Source organism: Ambystoma mexicanum, chromosome 12 (genome assembly GCF_040938575.1).
Source record: "Ambystoma mexicanum isolate Mex_15411 chromosome 12, UKY_AmexF1_1, whole genome shotgun sequence".
In the NCBI taxonomy this organism is placed as follows: Eukaryota; Metazoa; Chordata; class Amphibia; order Caudata; family Ambystomatidae; genus Ambystoma; species Ambystoma mexicanum.
This window is the reverse complement of record NC_090936.1, coordinates 729339543-729354640: the sequence shown is the minus strand read 5'-3', so window position 1 is coordinate 729354640 and position 15098 is coordinate 729339543.

The window sequence follows — 15098 nt, the reverse complement described above, 5'->3', positions numbered from 1 at the left end:
ACCCCCTGCTCATGCCCCGCCCGTGTCTGTCTCCCCCCACCCCCGCGTCATGCCCCGTGTCTCTCCTGTTGCCCCCCAACCCCCACTCATGCCCCGTGTCTCTCCTGTTGCCCCCCACCCCTGCACATGTGCCGTGTCTGTCTCCTGTTCCCCCCAACCCCCGCTCATGCCCCGTGTCTCTCCTGTTGCCCCCCACCTCCCGCTCATGCCCCGTGTCTGTTGCCTGTTCCCCCCACCCCCAGCTCATGCCTGGTGTCTGTCTCCTGTTGCCCCCCACGCCCCCCTCATGCCCCATGTCTCTCCTGTTGTTCCCCTCCACCCCCCGCTCATGCCCCGTGTCTGTCTCCGGTTCCGCCCACCCCCGCTCATGCCCCGTGTCTGTCTTCTGTTCCCCCAACCCCCCGCTCATGCCCGTGTCTCTCCTGTTGCCCCCCACCCCCTGCTCATGCCCCGTGTCTGTCCTCCTGTTGCCCCCCACGCCCCGCTCATGCCCGGAGTCTCTCTCCTGTTGCCCCCCACCCCCCGCACATGCCCCGTGTCTGTCTCCTGTTCCCCCCAACCCCTGCTCATGCCCCGTGTCTCTCCTGTTGCCCCCCCCTCCCGCTCATGCCCCGTGTCTGTTGCCTGTTCCCCCCACCCCCGCTCATGCCTGGTGTCTGTCTCCTGTTGCCCCCCACCCCCCGCTCATGCCCCATGTCTCTCCTGTTCCCCCCACCCCCCGCACATGCCCCGTGTCTGTCTCCTGTTGCCCCCACCCCCTGCTCATGACCCGCCCGTGTCTGTCTCCCCCCACCCCCCGCTCATGCCCCGTGTCTCTCCTGTTGCCTCCCAACCCCCACTCATGCCCCGTGTTCTCTCCTGTTGCCCCCCACCCCCCGCTCATGTGCCGTGTCCGTCTCCTGTTCCCCCCAACCCCCGCTCATGCCCCGTGTCTCTCCTGTTGCCCCCCACCTCCCGCTCATGCCCGTGTCTGTCTCCGGTTCTGCCCACCCCCCGCTCATGCCCCGTGTCTGTCTTCTGTTCCCCCAACCCCCTGCTCATGCCCGTGTCTCTCCTGTTGCCCCCACCCCCTGCTCATGCCCCGTGTCTGTCTCCTGTTGCCCCCCACGCCCCGCTCATGCCCCGTTTCTGTCTCCTGTTCTCCCCACCCCCCGCTCATGCCCCGTGTCTGTCTCCTGTTCCCCCCACCCCCGCTCATGCCATGTGTCTGTCTCCTGTTCCCCCGACCCCCCGTGCATACCCCGTGTCTGTCTCCTCTTCCCCCACCCGCTCATGCCCCATGTCTCGCTTGTTGCCCCCACCTCCCCGCTCATGCCCCGTGTCTGTCTCCTGTTGCCCCCGCTCATGGCCTGTGTCTCTCTCCTGTTGCCCCCCACCCCCGCTCATGCCCCGTGTCTGTCTCCTGTTCCGCCACCCCCGCTCATGCCCCGTGTCTGTCTCCTGTTCCCCCACCCCCCGCTCATGCCCCGTGTCTCTCTCCTGTTGCCCCCCCGCTCATGCCCCGTGTCTGTCTCCTGTTCCCCCGACCCGCCGCTCATGCCCCGTGTCTGTCTCCTGTTCCCCCCACCCGCTCATGCCCCATGTCTCTCTTGTTGCCCCCCACCCCCCTGCTCATGCCCCGTGTCTGTCTCCTGTTGCCCCCCACCCCCCGCTCATGCCCTGTGTCTCTCTCCTGTTGCCCCCACCCTGCTCATACCCCGTGTCTGTCTCCTGTCCCCGTCATCCCCCGCTCATGCCCTGTGTCTGTCTCCTATTGGCCCCATACCCCCACTCATGCCCGGAGTCTCTCTCCTGTTGCCCCCCACCCCCCCACTCATGCCCTGTGTTTGGCTCCTGTTGCCCCCACCCCCGCTCATGCCCCAACTCATGCCCCGTGTCTGTCTCCTGTTGCCCCCACCCCCAGCTCATGCCCCGTGTCTGTCTCCTGTTCCCCCCACCCCCCGCTCATGCACCGTGTCTGACTCCTGTTCCCCCCACCCCCCGCTCATGCCCCGTGTCTGTCTCCTGTTCCCCCCACCCCCCGCACATGCCCCGTGTCTGTCTCCTGTTGCCCCCACCCCCTGCTCATGTGCCGTGTCTGTCTCCTGTCCCCCCAACCCCTGCTCATGCCCCGTGTCTCTCCTGTTGCCCCCCACCTCCCGCTCATGCCCCGTGTCTCTCCAGTTGCCCCCCAACCCCCACTCATGCCCCGTATCTCTCCTGTTGCCCCCCACCCCCCGCTCATGTGCCGTGTCTGTCTCCTGTCCCCCCAACCCCCGCTCATGCCCCGTGTCTCTCCTGTTGCCCCCCACCTCCCGCTCATGCCCCGTGTCTGTTGCCTGTTCCCCCCACCCCCCGCTCATGGCCTGGTGTCTGTCTCCTGTTGCCCCCCACCCCCCGCTAATGCCCCATGTCTCTCCTGTTGTTCCCCTCCACCCCCCGCTCATGCCCCGTGTCTGTCTCCGGTTCCGCCACCCCCCGTTCATGCCCCGTGTCTGTCTTCTGTTCCCCACCCCCCGCTCATGCCCCGTGTCTCTCCTGTTGCCCCCCACCCCCTGCTCATGCCCCGTGTCTGTCTCCTGTTGCCCCCCACGCCCCGCTCATGCCCCGTTTCTGTCTCCTGTTCTCCCCACCCCCTGCTCATGCCCCGTGTCTGTCTCCTGTTCCCCCCACCCCCGCTCATGCCCTGTGTCTGTCTCCTGTTGCCCCACACCCCCGCTCATGCCCTGGCTCATTCCCATGTCTGTCTCCTGTTGCCCCCCACCCCCTGCTCATGCCCTGTGTCTCTCTCCTGTTGCCCCCACCCCCGCTCATACCCGTGTCTGTCTCCTGTTCCCCGTCATCCCCCGCTCATGCCCTGTGTCTGTCTCCTATTGGCCCCACCCCCCACTCATGCCCGGAGTCTCTCTCCTGTTGCCCCCACCCCCCCACTCATGCCCTGTGTTTGGCTCCTGTTGCCCCCCACCCCGCTCATACCCCGGCTCATGCCCCTTGTCTGTCTCCTGTTGCCCCCCACCCCCAGCTCATGCCCCGTGTCTGTCTCCTGTTGCCCCACCCCCCCGCTCATGCCCCGTGTCTGTCTCCTGTTCCCCCCACCCCCTGCTCATGCCCCGCCCGTGTCTGTCACCCCCACCCCCCGCTCATGCCCCGTGTCTCTCCTGTTGCCCCCAACCCCCACTCATGCCCCGTGTCTCTCCTGTTGCCCCCCACCCCCTGCTCATGTGCCGTGTCTGTCTCCTGTTCCCCCCAACCCCGATCATGCCCCGTGTCTCTCCTGTTGCCCCCCACCTCCCGCTCATGCCCCGTGTCTGTTGCCTGTTCCCCCCACCCCCCGCTCATGCCTCGTGTCTGTCTACTGTTGCCCCCACCCCCCGCTCATGCCCATGTCTCTCCTGTTGTTCCCCTCCACCCCCGCTCATGCCCCGTGTCTCTCTCCGGTTCCGCCCACCCCCCGCTCATGCCCCGTGTCTGTCTTCTGTTCCCCCAACCCCCCGCTCATGCCCGTGTCTCTCCTGTTGCCCCCCACCCCCTGCTCATGCCCCGTGTCTGTCTCCTGTTGCCCCCCACGCCCCGCTCATGCCCGGAGTCTCTCTCCTGTTGCCCCCCACCCCCCGCACATGCCCCGTGTCTGTCTCCTGTTCCCCCCAACCCCCGCTCATGCCCCGTGTCTCTCCTGTTGCCCCCCACCTCCCGCTCATGCCCCGTGTCTGTTGCCTGTTCCCCCCACCCCCCGCTCATGCCTGGTGTCTGTCTCCTGTTGCCCCCCACCCCCGCTCATGCCCCATGTCTCTCCTGTTGTTCCCCTCCACCCCCGCTCATGCCCCGTGTCTGTCTCCGGTTCCGCCCACCCCCCGCTCATGCCCCGTGTCTGTCTTCTGTTCCCCCAACCCCCGCTCATGCCCGTGTCTCTCCTGTTCCCCGTCATCCCCCGCTCATGCCCTGTGTCTGTCTCCTATTGGCCCCACCCCCCACTCATGCCCGGAGTCTCTCTCCTGTTGCCCCCCACCCCCCGCACATGCCCCGTGTCTGTCCCCTGTTGCCCCCACCCCCTGCTCATGCCCCGCCCCTGTCTGTCTCCCCCCACCCCCCGCTCATGCCCCGTGTCTCTCCTGTTGCCCCCCACCCCCCGCTCATGTGCCGTGTCTGTCTCCTGTCCCCCCCAACCCCCGCTCATGCCCCGTGTCTCTCCTGTTGCCCCCCACCTCCCGCTCATGGCCCGTGTCTGTTGCCTGTTCCCCCCACCCCCTGCTCATGCCTGGTGTCTGTCTCCTGTTGCCCCCCACCCCCCGCTCATGCCCCATGTCTCTCCTGTTGTTCCCCTCCACCCCCCGCTCATGCCCCGTGTCTGTCTCCGGTTCCGCCCACCCCCGTTCATGCCCCGTGTCTGTCTTCTGTTCCCCCACCCCCCGCTCATGCCCCGTGTCTCTCCTGTTGCCCCCCACCCCCTGCTCATGCCCCGTGTCTGTCTCCTGTTGCCCCCCACGCCCCGCTCATGCCCCGTTTCTGTCTCCTGTTCTCCCCACCCCCCGCTCATGCCCCGTGTCTGTCTCCTGTTCCCCCCACCCCCGCTCATGCCCTGTGTCTGTCTCCTGTTGCCCCCCACCCCCGCTCATGCCCTGGCTCATGCCCCGTGTCTGTCTCCTGTTGCCCCCCACCCCCCGCTCATGCCCTGTGTCTCTCTCCTGTTGCCCCCACCCCCGCTCATACCCTGTGTCTGTCTCCTGTTCCCCGTCATCCCCCGCTCATGCCCTGTGTCTGTCTCCTATTGGCCCCACCCCCCACTCATGCCCGGAGTCTCTCTCCTGTTGCCCCCCACCCCCCCACTCATGCCCTGTGTTTGGCTCCTGTTGCCCCCCACCCCCGCTCATGCCCCGGCTAATGCCCCTTGTCTGTCTCCTGTTGCCTCCCACCCCCAGCTCATGCCCCGTGTCTGTCTCCTGGTCCCCCACCCCCCGCTCATGCACCGTGTCTGACTCCTGTTCCCCCCACCCCCCCGCTCATGCCCCGTGTCTGTCTCCTGTTCCCCCCACCCCCCGCACATGCCCCGTGTCTGTCTCCTGTTGCCCCCACCCCCTGCTCATGCCCCGCCCGTGTCTGTCCCCCCCACCCCCCGCTCATGCCCCGTGTCTCTCCTGTTGCCCCCCAACCCCCACTCATGCCCCGTGTCTCTCCTGTTGCCCCCCACCCCCAATCATGTGCCGTGTCTGTCTCCTGTTCCCCCCAACCCCCCGCTCATGCCCCGTGTCTCTCCTGTTGCCCCCCGCTCATGCCCCGTGTCTGTTGCCTGTTCCCCCCACCCCCTGCTCATGCCTGGTGTCTGTCTCCTGTTGCCCCCCACCCCCCGCTCATGCCCCATGTCTCTCCTGTTGTTCCCCTCCACCCCCCGCTCATGCCCCGTGTCTGTCTCCGGTTCCGCCCACCCCCCGCTCATGCCCCGTGTCTGTCTTCTGTTCCCCCAACCCCCCGCTCATGCCCGTGTCTCTCCTGTTGCCCCCCACCCCCTGCTCATGCCCCGTGTCTGTCTCCTGTTGCCCCCACGCCCCGCTCATGCCCTGTTTCTGTCTCCTGTTCTCCCCACCCCCCGCTCATGCCCCGTGTCTGTCTCCTGTTGCCCCCCACCCCCGGCTCATGCCCTGTGTCTCTCTCCTGTTGCCCCCACCCCCGCTCATACCCCATGTCTGTCTCCTGTTCCCCGTCATCCCCTGCTCATGCCCTGTGTCTGTCTCCTATTGGCCCCACCCCCCACTCATGCCCGGAGTCTCTCTCCTGTTGCCCCCCCACCCCCGCTCATGCCCCGGCTCATGCCCTGTATCTGTCTCCTGTTGCCCCCCACCCCCAGCTCATGCCCTGTGTCTGTCTCCTGTTCCCCCACCCCCCGCTCATGCACCGTGTCTGACCCCTGTTCCCCCCACCCCCCGCTCATGCCCCGTGTCTGTCTCCTGTTCCCCCCACCCCCGCACATGCCCCGTGTCTGTCTCCTGTTGCCCCCACCCCCTGCTCATGCCCCACCCGTGTCTGTCTCCCCCCACCCCCCGCTCATGCCCCGTGTCTCTCCTGTTGCCCCCCAACCCCCACTCATGCCCCGTGTTTCTCCTGTTGCCCCCCACCCCCTGCTCATGTGCCGTGTCTGTCTCCTGTTCCCCCAACCCCCGCTCATGCCCCGTGTCTCTCCTGTTGCCCCCCACCTCCCGCTCATGCCCCGTGTCTGTTGCCTGTTCCCCCCACCTCCCGCTCATGCCTGGTGTCTGTCTCCTGTTGCCCCCCACCCCCCGCTCATGCCCATGTCTCTCCTGTTGTTCCCCTCCACCCCCCGCTCATGCCCCGTGTCTGTCTCCGGTTCCGCCCACCCCCCGCTCATGCCCCGTGTCTGTCTTCTGTTCCCCCACCCCCCGCTCATGCCCCGTGTCTCTCCTGTTGCCCCCCACCCCCTGCTCATGCCCCGGCTCATGCCCCTTGTCTGTCTCCTGTTGCCCCCCACCCCCAGCTCATGCCCTGTGTCTGTCTCCTGTTCCCCCAGCCCCCGCTCATGCACCGTGTCTGACTCTTGTTCCCCCCACCCCCGCACATGCCCCGTGTCTGTCTCCTGTTGCCCCCACCCCCTGCTCATGCCCCGCCCGTGTCTGTCTCCCCCCACCCCCCGCTCATGCCCCGTGTCTCTCCTGTTGCCCCCCAACCCCCACTCATGCCCCGTGTCAATCCTGTTGCCCCCCACCCCCTGCTCATGTGCCGTGTCTGTCTCCTGTTCCCCCCAACCCCCGCTCATGCCCCGTGTCTCTCCTGTTGCCCCCCACCTCCCGCTCATGCCCCGTGTCTGTCTCCGGTTCTGCCCACCCCCCGCTCATGCCCCGTGTCTGTCTTCTGTTCCCCCAACCCCCCGCTCATGCCTGTGTCTCTCTCTTGTTGCCCCCCACCCCCTGCTCATGCCACGTGTCTGTCTCCTGTTGCCCCCCACGCCCCGCTCATAGCCCGTTTCTGTCTCCTGTTCTCCCCACCCCCCGCTCATGCCCCGTGTCTGTCTCCTGTTCCCCCCACCCCCGCTCATGCCATGTGTCTGTCTCCTGTTCCCCCGACCCCCCGCGCATACCCCGTGTCTGTCTCCTCTTCCCCCACCCGCTCATGCCCCATGTCTCTCTTGTTGCCCCCCACCTCCCCGCTCATTCCCCGTGTCTGTCTCCTGTTGCCCCCCACCCCCCGCTCATGCCCTGTGTCTCTCTCCTGTTGCCCCCCACCCCCGCTCATGCCCCGTGTCTGTCTCCTGTTCCGCCACCCCCGCTCATGCCCCGTGTCTGTCTCCTGTTCCCCCACCCCCCGCTCATGCCCCGTGTCTCTCTCCTGTTGCCCCCCCGCTCATGCCCCGTGTCTGTCTCCTGTTCCCCCGACCCCCCGCTCATGCCCCGTGTCTGTCTCCTGTTCCCCCCACCCGCTCATGCCCCATGTCTCTCTTGTTGCCCCCCACCCCCCCGCTCATGCCCCGTGTCTGTCTCCTGTTGCCGCCCACCCCCCGCTCATGCCCTGTGTCTCTCTCCTGTTGCCCCCACCCCGCTCATACCCCGTGTCTTTCTCCTGTTCCCCGTCATCCCCCGCTCATGCCCTGTGTCTGTCTCCTATTGGCCCCACCCCCCACTCATGCCCGGAGTCTCTCTCCTGTTGCCCCCCACCCCCCCACTCATGCCCTGTGTTTGGCTCCTGTTGCCCCCCACCCCCGCTCATGCCCCGGCTCATGCCCCGTGTCTGTCTCCTGTTGCCCCCCACCCCCAGCTCATGCCCCGTGTCTGTCTCCTGTTCCCCCACCCCCCGCTCATGCACCGTGTCTGACTCCTGTTCCCCCCACCCCCCGCTCATGCCCCGTGTCTGTCTCCTGTTCCCCCCACCCCCCGCACATGCCCCGTGTCTGTCTCCTTTTGCCCCCACCCCCTGCTCATGTGCCGTGTCTGTCTCCTGTCCCCCCCAACCCCCGCTCATGCCCCGTGTCTCTCCTGTTGCCCCACACCTCCCGCTCATGCCCCGTGTCTCTCCAGTTGCCCCCCAACCCCCACTCATGCCCCGTGTCTCTCCTGTTGCCCCCCACCCCCTGCTCATGTGCCGTGTCTGTCTCCTGTCCCCCCCAACCCCCGCTCATGCCTCGTGTCTCTCCTGTTGCCCCCCACCTCCCGCTCATGCCCCGTGTCTGTTGCCTGTTCCCCCCACCCCCCGCTCATGCCTGGTGTCTGTCTCCTGTTGCCCCCCACCCCCGCTCATGCCCCATGTCTCTCCTGTTGTTCCCCTCCACCCCCCGCTCATGCCCCGTGTCTGTCTCCGGTTCCGCCCACCCCCCGTTCATGCCCCGTGTCTGTCTTCTGTTCCCCCACCCCCCGCTCATGCCCCGTGTCTCTCCTGTTGCCCCCCACCCCCTGCTCATGCCCCGTGTCTGTCTCCTGTTGCCCCCCACGCCCCGCTCATGCCCCGTTTCTGTCTCCTGTTCTCCCCACCCCCTGCTCATGCCCCGTGTCTGTCTCCTGTTCCCCCCACCCCCGCTCATGCCCTGTGTCTGTCTCCTGTTGCCCCCCACCCCCGCTCATGCCCTGGCTCATGCCCCGTGTCTGTCTCCTGTTGCCCCCCACCCCCTGCTCATGCCCTGTGTCTCTCTCCTGTTGCCCCCACCCCCGCTCATACCCGTGTCTGTCTCCTGTTCCCCGTCATCCCCCGCTCATGCCCTGTGTCTGTCTCCTATTGGCCCCACCCCCCACTAATGCCCGGAGTCTCTCTCCTGTTGCCCCCCACCCCCCCACTCATGCCCTGTGTTTGGCTCCTGTTGCCCCCCACCCCCGCTCATGCCCCGGCTAATGCCCCTTGTCTGTCTCCTGTTGCCTCCCACCCCCAGCTCATGCCCTGTGTCTGTCTCCTGGTCCCCCACCCCCCGCTCATGCACCGTGTCTGACTCCTGTTCCCCCCACCCCCCCGCTCATGCCCCGTGTCTGTCTCCTGTTCCCCCCACCCCCCGCACATGCCCCGTGTCTGTCTCCTGTTGCCCCCACCCCCTGCTCATGCCCCGCCCGTGTCTGTCCCCCCCACCCCCCGCTCATGCCCCGTGTCTCTCCTGTTGCCCCCCAACCCCCACTCATGCCCCGTGTCTCTCCTGTTGCCCCCCACCCCCGATCATGTGCCGTGTCTGTCTCCTGTTCCCCCCAACCCCCCGCTCATGCCCCGTGTCTCTCCTGTTGCCCCCCACCCCCCGCTCATGCCCCGTGTCTGTTGCCTGTTCCCCCCACCCCCTGCTCATGCCTGGTGTCTGTCTCCTGTTGCCCCCCACCCCCCGCTCATGCCCCATGTCTCTCCTGTTGTTCCCCTCCACCCCCCGCTCATGCCCCGTGTCTGTCTCCGGTTCCGCCCACCCCCCGCTCATGCCCCGTGTCTGTCTTCTGTTCCCCCAACCCCCCGCTCATGCCCGTGTCTCTCCTGTTGCCCCACACCCCCTGCTCATGCCCCGTGTCTGTCTTCTGTTCCCCCAACCCCCCGCTCATGCCCGTGTCTCTCCTGTTGCCCCCCACGCCCCGCTCATGCCCTGTTTCTGTCTCCTGTTCTCCCCACCCCCCGCTCATGCCCCGTGTCTGTCTCCTGTTGCCCCCCACCCCCGGCTCATGCCCTGTGTCTCTCTCCTGTTGCCCCCACCCCCGCTCATACCCCATGTCTGTCTCCTGTTCCCCGTCATCCCCTGCTCATGCCCTGTGTCTGTCTCCTATTGGCCCCACCCCCCACTCATGCCCGGAGTCTCTCTCCTGTTGCCCCCCCACCCCCGCTCATGCCCCGGCTCATGCCCTGTATCTGTCTCCTGTTGCCCCCCACCCCCAGCTCATGCCCTGTGTCTGTCTCCTGTTCCCCCACCCCCCGCTCATGCACCGTGTCTGACCCCTGTTCCCCCCACCCCCCGCTCATGCCCCGTGTCTGTCTCCTGTTCCCCCACCCCCGCACATGCCCCGTGTCTGTCTCCTGTTGCCCCCACCCCCTGCTCATGCCCCGCCCGTGTCTGTCTCCCCCCACCCCCCGCTCATGCCCCATGTCTCTCCTGTTGCCCCCCAACCCCCACTCATGCCCCGTGTTTCTCCTGTTGCCCCCCACCCCCTGCTCATGTGCCGTGTCTGTCTCCTGTTCCCCCCAACCCCGGCTCATGCCCCGTGTCTCTCCTGTTGCCCCCCAACTCCCGCTCATGCCCCGTGTCTGTTGCCTGTTCCCCCCACCTCCCGCTCATGCCTGGTGTCTGTCTCCTGTTGCCCCCCACCTCCCGCTCATGCCCATGTCTCTCCTGTTGTTCCCCTCCACCCCCCGCTCATGTCCCGTGTCTGTCTCCGGTTCCGCCCACCCCCCGCTCATGCCCCGTGTCTGTCTTCTGTTCCCCCACCCCCCGCTCATGCCCCGTGTCTCTCCTGTTGCCCTCCACCCCCTGCTCATGCCCCGGCTCATGCCCCTTGTCTGTCTCCTGTTGCCCCCCACCCCCAGCTCATGCCCTGTGTCCTGTCTCCTGTTCCCCCAGCCCCCGCTCATGCACCGTGTCTGACTCTTGTTCCCCCCACCCCCCGCACATGCCCCGTGTCTGTCTCCTGTTGCCCCCACCCCCTGCTCATGCCCCGCCCGTGTCTGTCTCCCCCCACCCCCCGCTCATGCCCCGTGTCTCTCCTGTTGCCCCCCAACCCCCACTCATGCCCCGTGTCAATCCTGTTGCCCCCCACCCCCTGCTCATGTGCCGTGTCTGTCTCCTGTTCCCCCCAACCCCCGCTCATGCCCCGTGTCTCTCCTGTTGCCCCCCACCTCCCGCTCATGCCCCGTGTCTGTCTCCGGTTCCGCCCACCCCCCGCTCATGCCCCGTGTCTGTCTTCTGTTCCCCCAACCCCCCGCTCATGCCCGTGTCTCTCCTGTTGCCCCCCACCCCCTGCTCATGCCCCGTGTCTGTCTCCTGTTGCCCCCCACGCCCCGCTCATAGCCCGTTTCTGTCTCCTGTTCTCCCCACCCCCCGCTCATGCCCCGTGTCTGTCTCCTGTTCCCCCCACCCCCGCTCATGCCAGGTGTCTGTCTCCTGTTCCCCCGACCCCCCGCGCATACCCCGTGTCTGTCTCCTCTTCCCCCACCCGCTCATGCCCCATGTCTCTCTTGTTGCCCCCCACCTCCCCGCTCATGCCCCGTGTCTGTCTCCTGTTGCCCCCCACCCCCCGCTCATGCCCTGTGTCTCTCTCCTGTTGCCCCCCACCCCCGCTCATGCCCCGTGTCTGTCTCCTGTTCCGCCACCCCCGCTCATGCCCCGTGTCTGTCTCCTGTTCCCCCACCCCCCGCTCATGCCCCGTGTCTCTCTCCTGTTGCCCCCCCGCTCATGCCCCGTGTCTGTCTCCTGTTCCCCCGACCCCCCGCTCATGCCCCGTGTCTGTCTCCTGTTCCCCCCACCCGCTCATGCCCCATGTCTCTCTTGTTGCCCCCCACCCCCCCGCTCATGCCCCGTGTCTGTCTCCTGTTGCCGCCCACCCCCCGCTCATGCCCTGTGTCTCTCTCTTGTTGCCCCCACCCCCGCTCATACCCCGTGTCTTTCTCCTGTTCCCCGTCATCCCCCGCTCATGCCCTGTGTCTGTCTCCTATTGGCCCCACCCCCCACTCATGCCCGGAGTCTCTCTCCTGTTGCCCCCCACTCATGCCCTGTGTTTGGCTCCTGTTGCCCCCCACCCCCGCTCATGCCCCGGCTCATGCCCCGTGTCTGTCTCCTGTTGCCCCCCACCCCCAGCTCATGCCCCGTGTCTGTCTCCTGTTCCCCCACCCCCCGCTCATGCACCGTGTCTGACTCCTGTTCCCCCCACCCCCCGCTCATGCCCCGTGTCTGTCTCCTGTTCCCCCCACCCCCCGCACATGCCCCGTGTCTGTCTCCTTTTGCCCCCACCCCCTGCTCATGTGCCGTGTCTGTCTCCTGTCCCCCCCAACCCCCGCTCATGCCCCGTGTCTCTCCTGTTGCCCCACACCTCCCACTCATGCCCCGTGTCTCTCCAGTTGCCCCCCAACCCCCACTCATGCCCCGTGTCTCTCCTGTTGCCCCCCACCCCCCGCTCATGTGCCGTGTCTGTCTCCTGTCCCCCCCAACCCCCGCTCATGCCTCGTGTGTCTCCTGTTGCCCCCCACCTCCCGCTCATGCCCCGTGTCTGTTGCCTGTTCCCCCCACCCCCCGCTCATGACTGGTGTCTGTCTCCTGTTGCCCCCCACCCCCGCTCATGCCCCATTTCTCTCCTGTTGTTCCCCTCCACCCCCCGCTCATGCCCCGTGTCTGTCTCCGGTTCCGCCCACCCCCCGTTCATGCCCCGTGTCTGTCTTCTGTTCCCCCACCCCCCGCTCATGCCCCGTGTCTCTCCTGTTGCCCCCCACCCCCTGCTCATGCCCCGTGTCTGTCTCCTGTTGCCCCCCACGCCCCGCTCATGCCCCGTTTCTGTCTCCTGTTCTCCCCACCCCCTGCTCATGCCCCGTGTCTGTCTCCTGTTCCCCCCACCCCCGCTCATTCCCTGTGTCTGTCTCCTGTTGCCCCCCACCCCCGCTCATGCCCTGGCTCATGCCCCGTGTCTGTCTCCTGTTGCCCCCCACCCCCTGCTCATGCCCTGTGTCTCTCTCCTGTTGCCCCCACCCCCGCTCATACCCGTGTCTGTCTCCTGTTCCCCGTCATCCCCCGCTCATGCCCTGTGTCTGTCTCCTATTGGCCCCACCCCCCACTCATGCCCGGAGTATCTCTCCTGTTGCCCCCCACCCCCCCACTCATGCCCTGTGTTTGGCTCCTGTTGCCCCCCACCCCCGCTCATGCCCCGGCTCATGCCCCTTGTCTGTCGCCTGTTGCCCCCCCCCAGCTCATGCACCGTGTCTGTCTCCTGTTCCCCCACCCCCCGCTCATGCACCGTGTCTGACTCCTGTTCCCCCCACCCCCTGCTCATGCCCCGTGTCTGTCTCCTGTTCCCCCCACCCCCTGCTCATGCCCCGCCCGTGTCTGTCTCCCCCCACCCCCCGCTCATGCCCCGTGTCTCTCCTGTTGCCCCCCAACCCCCACTCATGCCCCGTGTCTCTCCTGTTGCCCCCCACCCCCTGCTCATGTGCCGTGTCTGTCTCCTGTTCCCCCAACCCCCGCTCATGCCCCGTGTCTCTCCTGTTGCCCCCCACCTCCCGCTCATGCCCCGTGTCTGTTGCCTGTTCCCCCCACCCCCCACTCATGCCTGGTGTCTGTCTACTGTTGCCCCCCACCTCCCGCTCATGCCCCATGTCTCTCCTGTTGTTCCCCTCCACCCCCCGCTCATGCCCCGTGTCTGTCTCCGGTTCCGCCCACCCCCCGCTCATGCCCCGTTTCTGTCTCCTGTTCTCCCCATCCCCCGCTCATGCCCCGTGTCTGTCTCCTGTTCCCCCCACCCCCGCTCATGCCATGTGTCTGTCTCCTGTTCCCCCGACCCCCCGCGCATACCCCGTGTCTGTCTTCTGTTCCCCCAACCCCCCGCTCATGCCCGTGTCTCTCCTGATGCCCCCCACCCCCTGCTCATGCACCCGTGTCTGTCTCCTGTTGCCCCCCACGCCCCGCTCATGCCCGGAGTCTCTCTCCTGTTGCCCCCCACCCCCCGCACATGCCCCGTGTCTGTCTCCTGTTCCCCCCAACCCCCGCTCATGCCCCGTGTCTCTCCTGTTGCCCCCCACCTCCCGCTCATGCCCCGTGTCTGTTGCCTGTTCCCCCCACCCCCCGCTCATGCCTGGTGTCTGTCTCCTGTTGCCCCCCACCCCCCGCTCATGCCCCATGTCTCTCCTGTTCCCCCCACCCCCCGCACATGCCCCGTGTCTGTCTCCTGTTGCCCCACCCCCTGCTCATGCCCCGCCCGTGTCTGTCTCCCCCCACCCCCCGCTCATGCCCCGTGTCTCTCCTGTTGCCCCCCAACCCCCACTCATGCCCCGTGTCTCTCCTGTTGCCCCCCACCCCCGCTCATGTGGCGTGTCTGTCTCCTGTTCCCCCCAACCCCCGCTCATGCCCCGTGTCTCTCCTGTTGCCCCCCACCTCCCGCTCATGCCCCGTGTCTGTCTCCGGTTCCGCCCACCCCCCGCTCATGCCCCGTGTCTGTCTTCTGTTCCCCCAACCCCCCGCTCATGCCCGTGTCTCTCCTGTTGCCCCCCACCCCCTGCTCATGACCCGTGTCTGTCTCCTGTTGCCCCCCACGCCCCGCTCATGCCCCGTTTCTGTCTCCTGTTCTCCCCATCCCCCGCTCATGCCCCGTGTCTGTCTCCTGTTCCCCCCACCCCCGCTCATGCCATGTGTCTGTCTCCTGTTCCCCCGACCCCCCGCGCATACCCCGTGTCTGTCTCCTCTTCCCCCACCCGCTCATGCCCCATGTCTCTCTTGTTGCCCCCCACCTCCCCGCTCATGCCCCGTGTCTGTCTCCTGTTGCCCCCACCCCCCGCTCATGCCCTGTGTCTCTCTCCTGTTGCCCCCCACCCCCGCTCATGCCCCGTGTCTGTCTCCTGTTCCGCCACCCCCGCTCATGCCCCGTGTCTGTCTCCTGTTCCCCCACCCCCCGCTCATGCCCCGTGTCTCTCTCCTGTTGCCCCCCGCTCATGCCCCGTGTCTGTCTCCTGTTCCCCCGACCCGCCGCTCATGCCCCGTGTCTGTCTCCTGTTCCCCCCACCCGCTCATACCCCATGTCTCTCTTGTTGCCCCCCACCCCCCGCTCATGCCCCGTGTCTGTCTCCTGTTGCCCCCCACCCCCCGCTCATGCCCTGTGTCTCTCTCCTGTTGCCCCCACCCCCGCTCATACCCCGTGTCTGTCTCCTGTTCCCCGTCATCCCCCGCTCATGCCCTGTGTCTGTCTCCTATTGGCCCCACCCCCCACTCATGCCTGGAGTCTCTCTCCTGTTGCCCCCCACCCCCCCACTCATGCCCTGTGTTTGGCTCCTGTTGCCCCCCACCCCCGCTCATGCCCCGGCTCATGCCCCGTGTCTGTCTCCTGTTGCCCCCCACCCCCAGCTCATGCCCCGTGTCTGTCTCCTGTTCCCCCACCCCCCGCTCATGCACCGTGTCTGACTCCTGTTCCCCCCACCCCCCGCTCATGCCCCGTGTCTGTCTCCTGTTCCCCCCACCCCCCGCACATGCCCCGTGTCTG